The following is a 12,102-nucleotide window of genomic DNA, read 5'->3' as shown; positions in this document are numbered from 1 at the left end:
GGCAACTTTCCCAGTGCCCCACCCCATGGCCCTGTGTCCAGGGCTTCATCAGTGGCTATTCTCAGGCTGTGGAACTCCCTTCCAAAGAATGAAGCTGGGGTATTTGTGGGGGGGAGGGGCATGTGCAGACCCCGTAAATCCTAAATTTATTTATCTATTTATAGCTATAGACACAAACAGAAGTACAGATGGTTCTTCAGCCAGGAGTTGTGAGTTACCATTCATAGGAAGGATCAGGCTCTCTGCACCTTTCTGGCCTAACAGGATACACAGGTGAATCTAAGAGCAATGCCTCTGCAAACATCATAAGACCTGGACACCATAGAAATATAATGTAAACTCAATGGGATGTAAGCTTGCTTATACCTTAGTTTGGGTATAAAATCCACACAGGTAGATATTTTATTTGAAAATATTATGGGCTTTTTTCCCTACAAAAATACATAGTTTCAAAGTAACATATAATTTAAAATTAAGGTAACACAGACATTTTCTTATGGCAATTGATATAAGAAGTGCCTAATAACAACACAAAAAAATAGGGGGGTACCCAGTATTTTCAAACACAGCAATTTCTCCCACTGCCAAAGTGGAGAGCCCACTGCAACTCTTTATACAACAGTTACTCTTGTCATGAGTTGCCTTGAGTCCCAGCTTTGAGAGAAGGGAGGAATCTAAATAAAAGAAACTAACAGTTAGAACAAAGCCACTCGCAGTTGAATGGGAATTAGTTCTGTTTAAGTGCTTATAGAATTGCAACTAGGATTTCCAGGTGGGCAATATCCTGTTTCCTTGTGAAAGGTGTAAGTCCTGATGACATCACATATGCGGGGCATACAACACTTAGACAGAATTGCTTCTGGGCCAGATAAATGCAGAAATGGCAAAATGTGCCCCACAGCTGCAGCAATGGCTGCTGTTCCCAGTACAGCTTGCATCACACATTACCGCACATGACAGATGGAGGTTCTTCCCCAGGCGTTGTGCTCTTCTCCGCATTGCCATATCGCCCCATTATAGGAGGTTTACCTAATGGGATTACTGGAAGGCTCATTCTGAGCACAAAAGGAGCATTTCTGACCCCAGGCATTGTGCTCCTGCTGCCAGAAGGCTCACAAAGTCTAGTGCTAGTGCTCCTCTTTCGACCTTTCTCCAAATGGCACAGCAGCCCCAAATATATGCATGCAATGGCTTTATTCCCAGACTTCTCCCTTTTTGATGCACTAATTTTGTGCATATGCAATTTGCATAAAAACACCTTTATACAAGGCCAGTTGGCCCTGGTTCCACGTTGGACCAAATGGGCATAGGTTCTCAGCCTTTCACGTCACCTCTCACTTAAAATGTTTCCTCCTCCAGCGGCACTCATCCTGACATTTGCTTCTTCATTTTAAGACTCAGGGAAACATAGCAAGTCTCCAAGACTATGGCCAACGCCCTGAAACCTGGTAACACTATTTGCAAGCCCAGTTATCTTGGGTGCTAGTAAAGCCCATTTCTGTTTTAATAAGGAAGTTGGGTGGGCTTTTAAAAAAAAAATTGGAGGGTCTACTAAAGCAAATGCATCAGCATCTTCAAACACACAACACTGCTCTGCAATGCTCCTATTAAAAGTAGAGCAGATTAGCATAACCAATGTGGCTGCATTAAAGGCTTTCATTTGTCACTATCCCCCCCCCCATATTTTGCTAGAAGAGTGCTTGCATTTGATTTTTCATTACATGCCATCTGAATGTGAGCTGGCATGCAGAGGTTCGGTGTGTTGTCCCGGAATGATTCTGTCTGAGCTTTCAATTTTGCATTGCAGACAAATATAAGTATTATCTAGATTACATCCTCAATAGATTTTGCACAAGAATATGGATGTCTAAGGAGCAACCCCCCCCAGACTTGTCATTCACAAAGGAGAATTCTGCATGTCCAAGAACCCCAAGTTCAAAGGAGCAAACCTACAAAGACCGATATAGACTCAAATGGCACATGTCCAGAATCTGCAAACACAAGAAGGTCAGTAAAATTGGACCCAAGTTTCCATCCCTTTTAAAATAAATAAATAAATAAATAAATAAATATCTCCCCGATCGCTACACCTTTCAGAAACAGGCAGATGAGTTATTCTCAACCAGGACTAGGAAAAACTGCCATTAGTCAATATTGTACAGTTCTTCAAGAGCAGAGCATAGAAATGTTAGTTTATGAACCAGAGCCCTCAGAATGTTGTGGTCCAAAAAATTCCCCAGGTAACCATGGTCTGTTTCCGCACTCTGTTCAAAAGTCCCACCAAAGCCTTTCTGGAATGAAAGGGGGAAAAAAGTAGGCCAATTTGGACCTTCTCTGTCTCAGCACTTTACATTACCTTCCTTTGGAGTGAGGAAAAGTCCAGGAACAGCACTGGCTTGTTTATGCAACAGCCGTCTCCCTAACCAACCAGCTACAAAGCAGCAGATTCAGAGCTATTTAACTACAGCAGCAAGCCCAAGCAGAGTGAGGTTCCTTCAGAGTGCAGCCTTTTATAAGCATTTCTAGCCCTCTGTTGGCGAAGGTGTGATATTACACTTGTTGTGAGAGCTGAGCACATTGTCCAGACATTTAAGGAAAAGTGGGTAAAATAACTGAGCGAAAGCAGGTGCGTGCACAAATTCAACGTTCTCCTGAGTTTGGCACTGCTTTCCCCTCAGAAATCTGTTTTGATTATTTAATTGAATGCCAAATTGAACTGAGTATATGTTCGGAAAGTGACTCATTTTTGTTCTAGCAACTTGTACTGAAAGATCACCTGTTCTTGGATGTACACCTTAACGCAGACAGATCGTTGAGTGTGTCAGGAAAGCCAAGAGCAAAGGCGTCATGAAGCCAAACATTTCTGATTAATTTAACAATTCATATAAACAACAGATCTACATAACTAAACTCAACGGAGGGTAAACCAAAAGAACTATGGATTGAAACCAAATATATTATTGTATTAGGGAAGAATGCAAAAAGACAATTCATGTGGTAAAAAAAAAAGAACCTAGATAGATGATGGAAAAAACACTTAAAATTGTTAAGGACAGGTGAGAAGCAAAAGGTGATAGAAGTAGGGTCAGAACCTTGAAAGCAGTTTTTCAGCAACTGTCACACAGAAACAAAGAGAAGTATTACAATATCCAGTGTAAAGAAATAGAAGAGAATAGCAAAAGAGTAAAAAACATGACACAACTTCCAGAAAATCTAGGAAATCATAGACAAATTTAAACCTAGAAATGCTGAAAGACCAACAGGGAAGCACACTATATGACCAGGATAAAATAAAGGGAAGGTGAAAGCAGTATACTGAAGACTTATATAGAAGAGACAAAAAGATGACAGATTCCTTTGAAGAGGAATCCTATAATGAAAAATCTGTAACTCTAGAAGGGGAAGCTGCTCTGAAAGTAGTCAGAAGAAATAAACCACCAGGGCTAGATGGAATAGTGATACAACTATTTCAAGCCAGAGAGACTGAATCTGTAAAAATCCTAACAAGAAGATGCCAGCACATGTGGAAAGCAAAACAACGGCTTATAGTCTGGAAATGTTCAGTATACACTCCAATTCCCAAGACAGATGATGCCTAGTAGTGCAATATCTATTGGGCCATTAATCTAACTTCCCATGCAAGAAAAGTGATGCTCAAGGTGTTGCAACAAAGGCTTATACCACATGAAGTGTGAAATTCCTGATGTTCAAACTGGATTCTGAAAAGGAAAAGGCACTAGAGATCATTTTGCAAATATCTGCTGGCTACTGGAGCACACCAAAGAATTTTCAAAGCTCAGTCTGTGCTCTAAAGCAGTGGTCCCCAACCTTAGGCCTCCAGATGTTCTTGGACTTCAACTCCCAGAAATCCTGGCTAGTAGGGGTGGTGGTGAAGGCTTCTGGGAGTTGTAGTCCAAGAACATCTGGAGGTCCAAGGTTGGAGACCACTGCCTATAGCACTGGTTCTCAACCGTGGATCCCCAGATGTTCTTGGACTAAAACTACCAGAAGCTTTCTCCACTAGCTGTGCTGGGAGGTATAGTCCATGAACCAAGGTTGGGAACCACTGCTCTACAGACTACAGCAAATGCAGTGCTTGCCACACCCTCACCCCATCGTGCAAGATGACTGTCTCATTACGACTAGCTCTGGATAGAATATATTGGCCAATGTTGATTCAGGGCCTGTTTTTTTATGTACACTTCTGTGACATTTTTATTCTATTTATTCTATTTTTTATATATGGTTGGTAAATTAGTCATATATACTATGGGATTTAAAGCTCTTTATAACTCTTATTATAGACATGTCCATAAGTGCTTGAGGTAATGAAACTATTAAAGGTGCTTCAGAATACTCTAATTAAAATGATAAATGTGCAGATGTAAGTGCTAGACTATTACTATCAAATAGTTTTTTATATTAATCAGTATGGAGGGCAGTGGCTGGGAGCAGTTTGCTAAACTGCTGACATTTTTTTCAAATGTTAAGATAGTCTTCTTTTATCCACATTTTAAATTACATGAGATAATAAAAAAATAACTTTCACTACAAGCCCCGAAGAAAATCTGATAGATAACTGCCATTTAATTATTCATTACTCTTATTAAAACACAGGAGGAATGTAAAAAAAGAGACAAGTGCTTTTGAAAAAAGGATGCACTATACAGTACTTTACTTTTATTGGTTAAAATTATAGCAATAATTAGAAAATAAAATGTCAACTATTATAAGTATTTCAATTACTCATGGTATCAACACACCCAGTTAACATAGGTAAGTATAGATTGTGAAAAATAATACAGTGGTGCCCCGCTTAACAAGCGCTCCGTTTAACAACAAAATCGCACAGTGATGGAGATTTTGCGATCGCAAAAGCGATCGCATTGCGATGTTTTAAATGGGGAAAAACGCTTTGCGATGATCGGTACCCTGTTTCACTTACCGATCATCGCAAAGCGATGATTTTTTAACAGCTGATCGGCGGTTCCAAAATGGCCGCCGGGTAAAAAAAATGGCCGCCCGCTGTTTTCTGGGATGGATTCCTCGCTTACCGGGTAGTGAAAATGGTGGCCGTATGGAGGATTTTCACTTAAAGGTGAGTCTGAAGCCCATAGGAACGCATTGAAGGGGTTTCAATGCATTCCTATGGGCTTTTTAATATCACATAGCAATAGCTGCACCTATTATCGTCGCTATGTGAGGCACCACTGTATTCCATACATGGCTATTCTTCTTTGGCATCCTTCAGTCTTGAGAGAGTATGGTAATGTGCTCTGTATCAAGGACTTGGAGAAGCATCTAGTGTGGCTGAAAAGACCAATTCAAGAGTGACAATCCCTTCCATACTGAAGACAAATACAATCTGTCCCCCGACCAGCTTCCTGATTTTGCTGCTTCCAGGACTGCCTCTTTGCCTCAGCCTGCTGGACAAGGGTCTCTTCAAATTGGGAGAGGCCGTGATGCAACGCCTGCCTCCAGGTTGAACACTCAGATCTCAAGGTTTCCCATCTGTTGAGGTCCATTCATAAGGCCTTCAGATCCCGCTTGCCAATATCCTTGTATCACAGCTGTGGTCTCTCTCTGGGGTGATTTCCCTGCACTAATTCTCCTTGCAAGAGATATTTTGGAATCCGACCATTAGCCATTCTCACAACGTGCCCAAGCCAATGTAGATGTCACTGTTTAATGTATACATGCTGAAAATTCCAGCTCATTCTATTTGGAACTTTGTCCTGCCAGGTGATACCAAAAATGTTTCTGAGACAACGCATATGGAACGTGTTCAGCTTCCTCTCCTGCTGTGCACAAAGGGTCTAGGACTCACTCCAGTACAGGAGTGTGCTCAGGACACAGGCTCTATAGACCTGGATCTTGGTATACGCCGTCAACTTCTTATTCAGCCATACTCTCTTTGTGAGTCTAGAGAACATGGTAGCTGCTTTCCCAATACGTTTATTCAGCTCGACATTTAGGGAAAAAATGTCAGAGATTGTTGAGCCAAGGTACACAAAGTCATGAACAACCTCCAATTCTTGCGTGGAGATGGTAATAGAGGGAGGTGAGTCCACGCCCTGGCCCATGACTTGTGTTTTCTTCAGGCTGATTGTTAGTCCAAAGTCCTGGCAGGCCTTGCTAAAACGATTCATGTGTTGTTGGAGGTCTTCAGCAGAGTGGGCAACAATGGCTGCATCATCGGTGAAGAGGAAGTCCCACATGCATTTCAGCTGGACTTTGGTCTTTGCTCTCAGTCTAGAGAGATTAAAGAGCTTTCCATCTGATCTAGTCCAGAGACAGACACGTTCTATTGCAGTTCCAAAGGCGTGCTTCAGCATGACAGCAAAAAAGATCCCAAACAGGGTCAGTGCGAGGACACAGCCCTGTTTCACTCGACTTCAGATGTCAAAGGGATCTGATGTTGATCCATCAAAAACTACGGTGCCCTTAATTCCCTCATGAAAGGACCTGATGATGTTGAGGCATCGAGGTGGACATCCAGTCCTGGGAAGTGTATTTTTAAAAGGCCATCCCTGCTAACCAGATCAAAGGCCTTTGTAAGATGTATGAAGGCCACAAAGAGTGGCTGTTGTTGTTCCCTACATTTCTCCTGCAACTGTCTGAGGGAGAGTACCATGTCAGTGGTGGATCTATTAGCTCAGAATCCACACTGTAATTCTGGATAGACTCTGCAAGCACCTGGAGTCTCTTCAGTACAATACAGACAAGCAGCTTCCCTACAACGCTGAGAAGTGAGATGCCACGGTAGTTATTGCAGTCGCCCGTCTCCTTTGTTCTTATACAATGTGACAATGTTTGCATCCTTCATGTCTTGTGGTACTCCACCTTCCCTCCAGCAAAGACGAAAGACTTCATACAGTTCGGTGGTGATTATCTGTGATTGGGTTCTTTCATGAGTGTAGGCAGGCCAGGAGTTCCAGCGGGAAGAACGGATGGAGATGACGCAGAGGTTGCAATCAACGTTTCTTTATTTTTACTAACATCAACTATCCCTAAACCAAAGGGATCTAACAGTTCAACATCCGTCAACACATGATAACGTTTCCCTCTAACATCCTGGTCTTCCTTTACATTCTTTAAACTTTCTTCACTCCAGGGGTAAAATTGCCTGCTGGGTTCACTATGGGAGCGCTCAATACTGCACAGGTTGTCCCGCAACATGGGTGTTTGACCAGTTGCCCCTCCAACCGCGGGAGATAGGGGTGGGAACCACATGGTGTCCCTTTCATCTCCATAACCGTGGAAGAGAGAATTGTCCCCGTATTCCATCTCCCTCCTGTTCCACACTTAGCTTTCTTAGGGACATCCGGTGGATCTGGTAGCAATCCTCCTCCACTCATCAGGTTAGGGAAATCTTTTACTAGCTTTGCTACTCAATCTCTCTCCACTCCTGTTTCTATCATCTGCATCGCTTCGTCCTTCCACTCCAACTGCCCCACTCTTCCTCTTCTCTCCTCTTTTATATCGTCCCACCTCCATTCCTTTAGCTCCTCCCTTCCCCCCTCTTGTTGACCCTCAGCTAAAAACACTTCCACCACTTTATTATTCCCTCCTTCCATGTCGTCTAAATTTATTAACTCTCCAACGACGCAACCCTCCTTTAGTTCAACTTGTTCTTTTGGGGAGGACGGCACACTTTTTGTCTCTTGCTCACATTATCTCTTTACAGCACTTCAGCAGGGATGAAGCGAGGGAATCCAAGGCCGCTTTTATTTCTGCTGAAGTTGGTTCGCTGTCCAACTCTTTCAAGACAGGCAGACACTCAATGTTATTCAGTCCTTCTTTGGTTACAACATTCTCTCTGGAATATAGCTCAGAGTAGTGCTGCACCCAGCAGTCCATCTGCTGTGCTCAGTCCTGGATGATCACGCCTGTAGCAGACTTCAGGGGAGCAGATTTCTTCTTTATTGGACCGAAAGCCTGCTTGATACCATCATACATTCCCTTGATGTTACCTGTGTCCACTGTTATCTATATCTGAGAGCAGAGCTGAAGCCTATAATCGTTGGAACATCTCCTGGCAGCCTGTTGGACTTCAAGTTGTACTCACTACGACAGGCTTTGTATGCTGGTAGAGCTCTCCTCTTATCCTCGATGCCTGGCATCAGCTCCTCTGAATGGGCTTCAAACCAGTCTGCCATATTTTTGATCTTTTTGCCAAATATGGACAAAGCGGTGTTATAAACAGCGTTCTTGAAGTGTTCCCATCATTCAGGTGCATTTGCATCAGCCGGGCCTGGAAGTGTTTCCTGAAGCGCTTGGGCAAATTCCTCCACTTTTCTTTGATCGCGATTCTTGCTGATGTCAATATGTGGTCTTCCTTCCTTTTTCATGTGATACAATCTCTTTGCTCGCAGTTTTACTCTACTACACACCAGGGAGTGATCAGTATCGCAATCAGCACTCTGGTAACTGCGTGTGACCGTAATACAGTACTAGGAAGGCTAGAATGTCTAGTGAGGATCAAATCAAGCTGATGCCAATGCTTGGATCTTGGAAGTCTCCAGGAAATTGTGTTGAAGCTTCGTATTAAAGAACACGTTGCTGACACAAAGACCATAATAACAGCAAAACTCCAGCAAGCGTTGGCCATTTTCGTTCATCTTCCCAATGCCAAAACGGCCTAGAAAAGTGGGCCAAGAATTGTGATCAGCACCAACTCTAGCGTTAAAATATCTGAGAATATAATTTACAACTATTAATTACCACTACCTTATGTATGTCTGAGTGAAAAGGTAACTTTAAATCCTTCAGTTAATTTAAGTATATTTAGTAATCAATTGATCTACACCCAATATGTTCTCAAGTAAACCTCAACTGATATGACTTTTTGCATGGTAGATAAGTGTTAATACAAATCAAATTACATGATAGGACTGTATTTTATTATAAGCATAAATAGAGAAAAAGTCAATCAGGTCCACAGAATCAGAAAACTTTACTTTTATTCATGCAATACTGTATGGTATTTCATTCCACAGTATTAAACATGTCACTTCCTAATCTAGTTTTAGATGATTTATTGCACTGAAACAAAGGCACCCAGGTCAGCACAGAACAGAATCCAAACCATAATTACAACCATGATGCAACTATACTGTTCATAAAGGCCAGAAGGAACTTTTTAGGGGGCATAATTCCTGCTGGCAGCCAGGGGAAAGTATGCTGCTCGAGCAGGATATTTTTCAGAAACTAACAAGCAGCCATTAGGCAACATTCTGATCAAGCTGTGACTAGCAAAAACATAGCTAAATACCTTATACTCACTAAGGCACAGGTAACTGAAAGGACAAGTTTGTAAAAACCTGAGTGTCCTATATTTGAATGAATTGTACAGCAGAAAGTAACATCCTTGATCCATTTTGACCATTTCCGAAGACCTGCTTGTACAGATAGCTTTTTTTCTTTTCGTCACTTTTGCTATATTTTCAAATGTCAGGACATTGCTGTTCATGGTGCTTCTGTATCATTGTACTTGCAGAAAGATATATATGTGACATTACAGTGGTGCCCCGCTTAGCGATGTTAATTGGTTCCAAAAAATTCATCGCTATGGGAAAACATCGCTAAGCGAAACACGGTTTCCCATAGAAATGCATTAAAACCGGATAATCCATTCCAATGGGAACGGATTGCCATCCTTAAGTGAAAATCACCATAGGAAACATCACTAAGCGAAACACGGTTCCCCAATTGAAATGCATTGAAACCTATTCAATGCATCTCAATGGGGGGAAAAATTACAACAAATTGAAAAAGAGTCGGAACAAAGTCAAATTAGTTTAACAAAGGGTTTATTAAGTGCACTTATGATTTCAAGCATTCTAAACATTTTAAAAACATTTTTAAACGTATAAAAAACAGCCAACAGGAGTCTGTCAAAACCATTGTTAAGCAAAACAGGGGGACCCAAACTGTCATCGCTATGCGAAGCATGGTCCCAAACATCGCTATGTGAAAATCGCCCATAGGGAACATTGTTAAACGGAGCGCAAGATCGCTAAGCAAATTCGTCGTTAAACGAAGCGCTTGTTAAGCGAGGCACCACTGTACTTTTTAAAATCTGGTTTAAACCAGAGCTGGCGGAGTTATTTTTAGAAAGGTAATTCAATATGGTTATGGCAAGGTAATACTGTAACTGTATTCTGCATACCAAAATTATTATCTCACTAAAAATATACAATTCATCTAAAGACCTTCCAGTACGGCACAGTGATGGCTGGTGCCTATTGTGGTTGGTGGTATGTAGAAGACACAAAAAGCAATGATGGAAGAAGACAGGAGTAACAGAGCCAGATCCAAAAGTAAGTATCTATATATGATGAGGATGATGTGCCGTCAAGTCAATTTTTATTTATGGTGACCCTTTCCAGGTAGTATGAAGGGACGTGGTGGCACTGTGGCCTAAACCGCAGAAGCCTGTGCTGCAGGGTCAGAAGACCAAGCAGTCGTAAGATCGAATCCACGTGACGGAGTGAGCGCCCATTGCTTGTCCCAGCTCCCGCCAACCTAGCGCTTCGAAAGCATGCAAATGCGAGTAGATAAATAGGTACCATCTCGGTGGGAAGGTAAACAGTGTTCCGTGTCTAAATCACACTGGCCATGTGACCACGGAAAGATTGTCTTCGGACAAACGCTGGCTCTATGGCTTGAAGAGCGGGATGAGCGCCGCCCCCTAGAGTCGGACACGACTGGACAAAAATTGTCAAGGGGAACCTTTACCTTTACCTTTCCAGGTAGTGGTGGCACTGCAGGCTAAACCGCAGAAGCCTGTGCTTGCAGGGTCAGAAGACCTGCAGTCATAAGATCGAATCCACACAACGGAGTGAGCTCCCGTCACTTTGTCCCAGCAACTCGCCAACCTAGCAGTTCGAAAGCATGTAAAAAATGCAAGTAGATAAATAGGTACCATCGGTAGGAAGGTAAAATAGCGCTCCTAGTCACGCTGGCCATGTGACAACAGAAACTGTCTTCGGACAAGCGCTGGCTCTACGGCTTTAAAAACGGGATACCGTCCCCTAGAGTCAGACACGACTGGACTAAAAATGTCAAGGGGAACCTTTACCTTTTTCCAAGTAGAGAATACTCAAAAGAGGCTATATCTTTCTCTTCTGCTTAGGGGCATTTTGGGACCCTACAGCTTGCTCAAGGCCACAAAAGCTGGCTCTTCTCCCTGGAGACGATAGGGAATCGAACTACCAACCTCTGGCTCACCAGGAGCTTTCTGTCCCTTTTCTGAGGCCAGTTCTTATGTTTTGCTCTGTGCAGCATCGCTGGCTTTACTCCCAGCAAAAAAAAAGGAGGCCTAGGAGAGAAAATCCATCCCTGTCAAAAATACCGTCTCATTCATGACTGTATGGCAGATACCCACAAATCAATTATGACCAATGAGAATTCACACTGTTGCAACTGATTATAAAACCTCCCATAAAGCCAAGTTCACGAGCAAGTGTACAAAGTCAGTCTCCTCAGTATAATTAACGTCCATGATATTCTACCACTCTTATTTTATGACAATGGAAAACCTGCCTATAAAAGACGGTATCGCCTCAGTGTTAAAACACTCAAGACTTTCTTACCACCTAACCGTGAACTATATATTTTGATCTCCGTATTTTGATGTTATATATAACTATTTGCCATATTATATCTCTTCCTCTTATCTTTGAGGAAGTGGACTTGTCCACGAAAGCTCACATTAAAAAAAATCCAGTTAACTTTTAAAGCGCCACGTTTTTGTCTCTTTTTTATTATTTTATATTTATTATTTTTTACTTTGGTTTTACCTATAATTTCCCCCAGGTGACCGACCCCCTGTAACCAAAGTCTCCTGCATCGCCCCTTTCGAAATCCCCCTTCCCCTCACTAACGCCAACCGTTCGCCACAGCGCCTACAAGCACAGCCCAGAAGGCGGAAGGATTCGACGGGTCGGTTAAAATAGTTCCTCTTTGTTCAGCAAGAGCCCGTCACTACAGTGTTCCTCCGCCCTCAGGACCTCGAGGGGGTCCGGCGGGAGCGCTCGCTTTCCTCTTCTCACGGGCCCCGCCCCTTGCGCAGGGAGCGCGAGGGGAGGGGAGGAGCAC

General features: G+C 42.7%; 1 protein-coding gene across 1 annotated transcript in view; it reads right to left on the bottom strand.

Annotated features, from left to right (window-relative positions):
- Positions 1–12,045, bottom strand: part of LOC140706701 (putative ferric-chelate reductase 1) — a 40,549-nt gene extending 28,504 nt beyond the window's left edge. Inside the window, exon 1 of the mRNA XM_072997995.2 lies at positions 2,357–12,045. The gene's annotated coding sequence lies outside the window, so the exon portion shown is untranslated. The remainder of the gene's footprint in view (positions 1–2,356) is intronic.
- Positions 12,046–12,102: the final 57 nt, after the last annotated feature.

Source organism: Pogona vitticeps, chromosome 4, assembly GCF_051106095.1.
Source record: "Pogona vitticeps strain Pit_001003342236 chromosome 4, PviZW2.1, whole genome shotgun sequence".
NCBI lineage: Eukaryota > Metazoa > Chordata > Lepidosauria > Squamata > Agamidae > Pogona > Pogona vitticeps.
The sequence above is the reverse complement of the archived record's forward strand: the minus strand, read 5'-3'. Positions and strand labels throughout refer to the sequence as shown.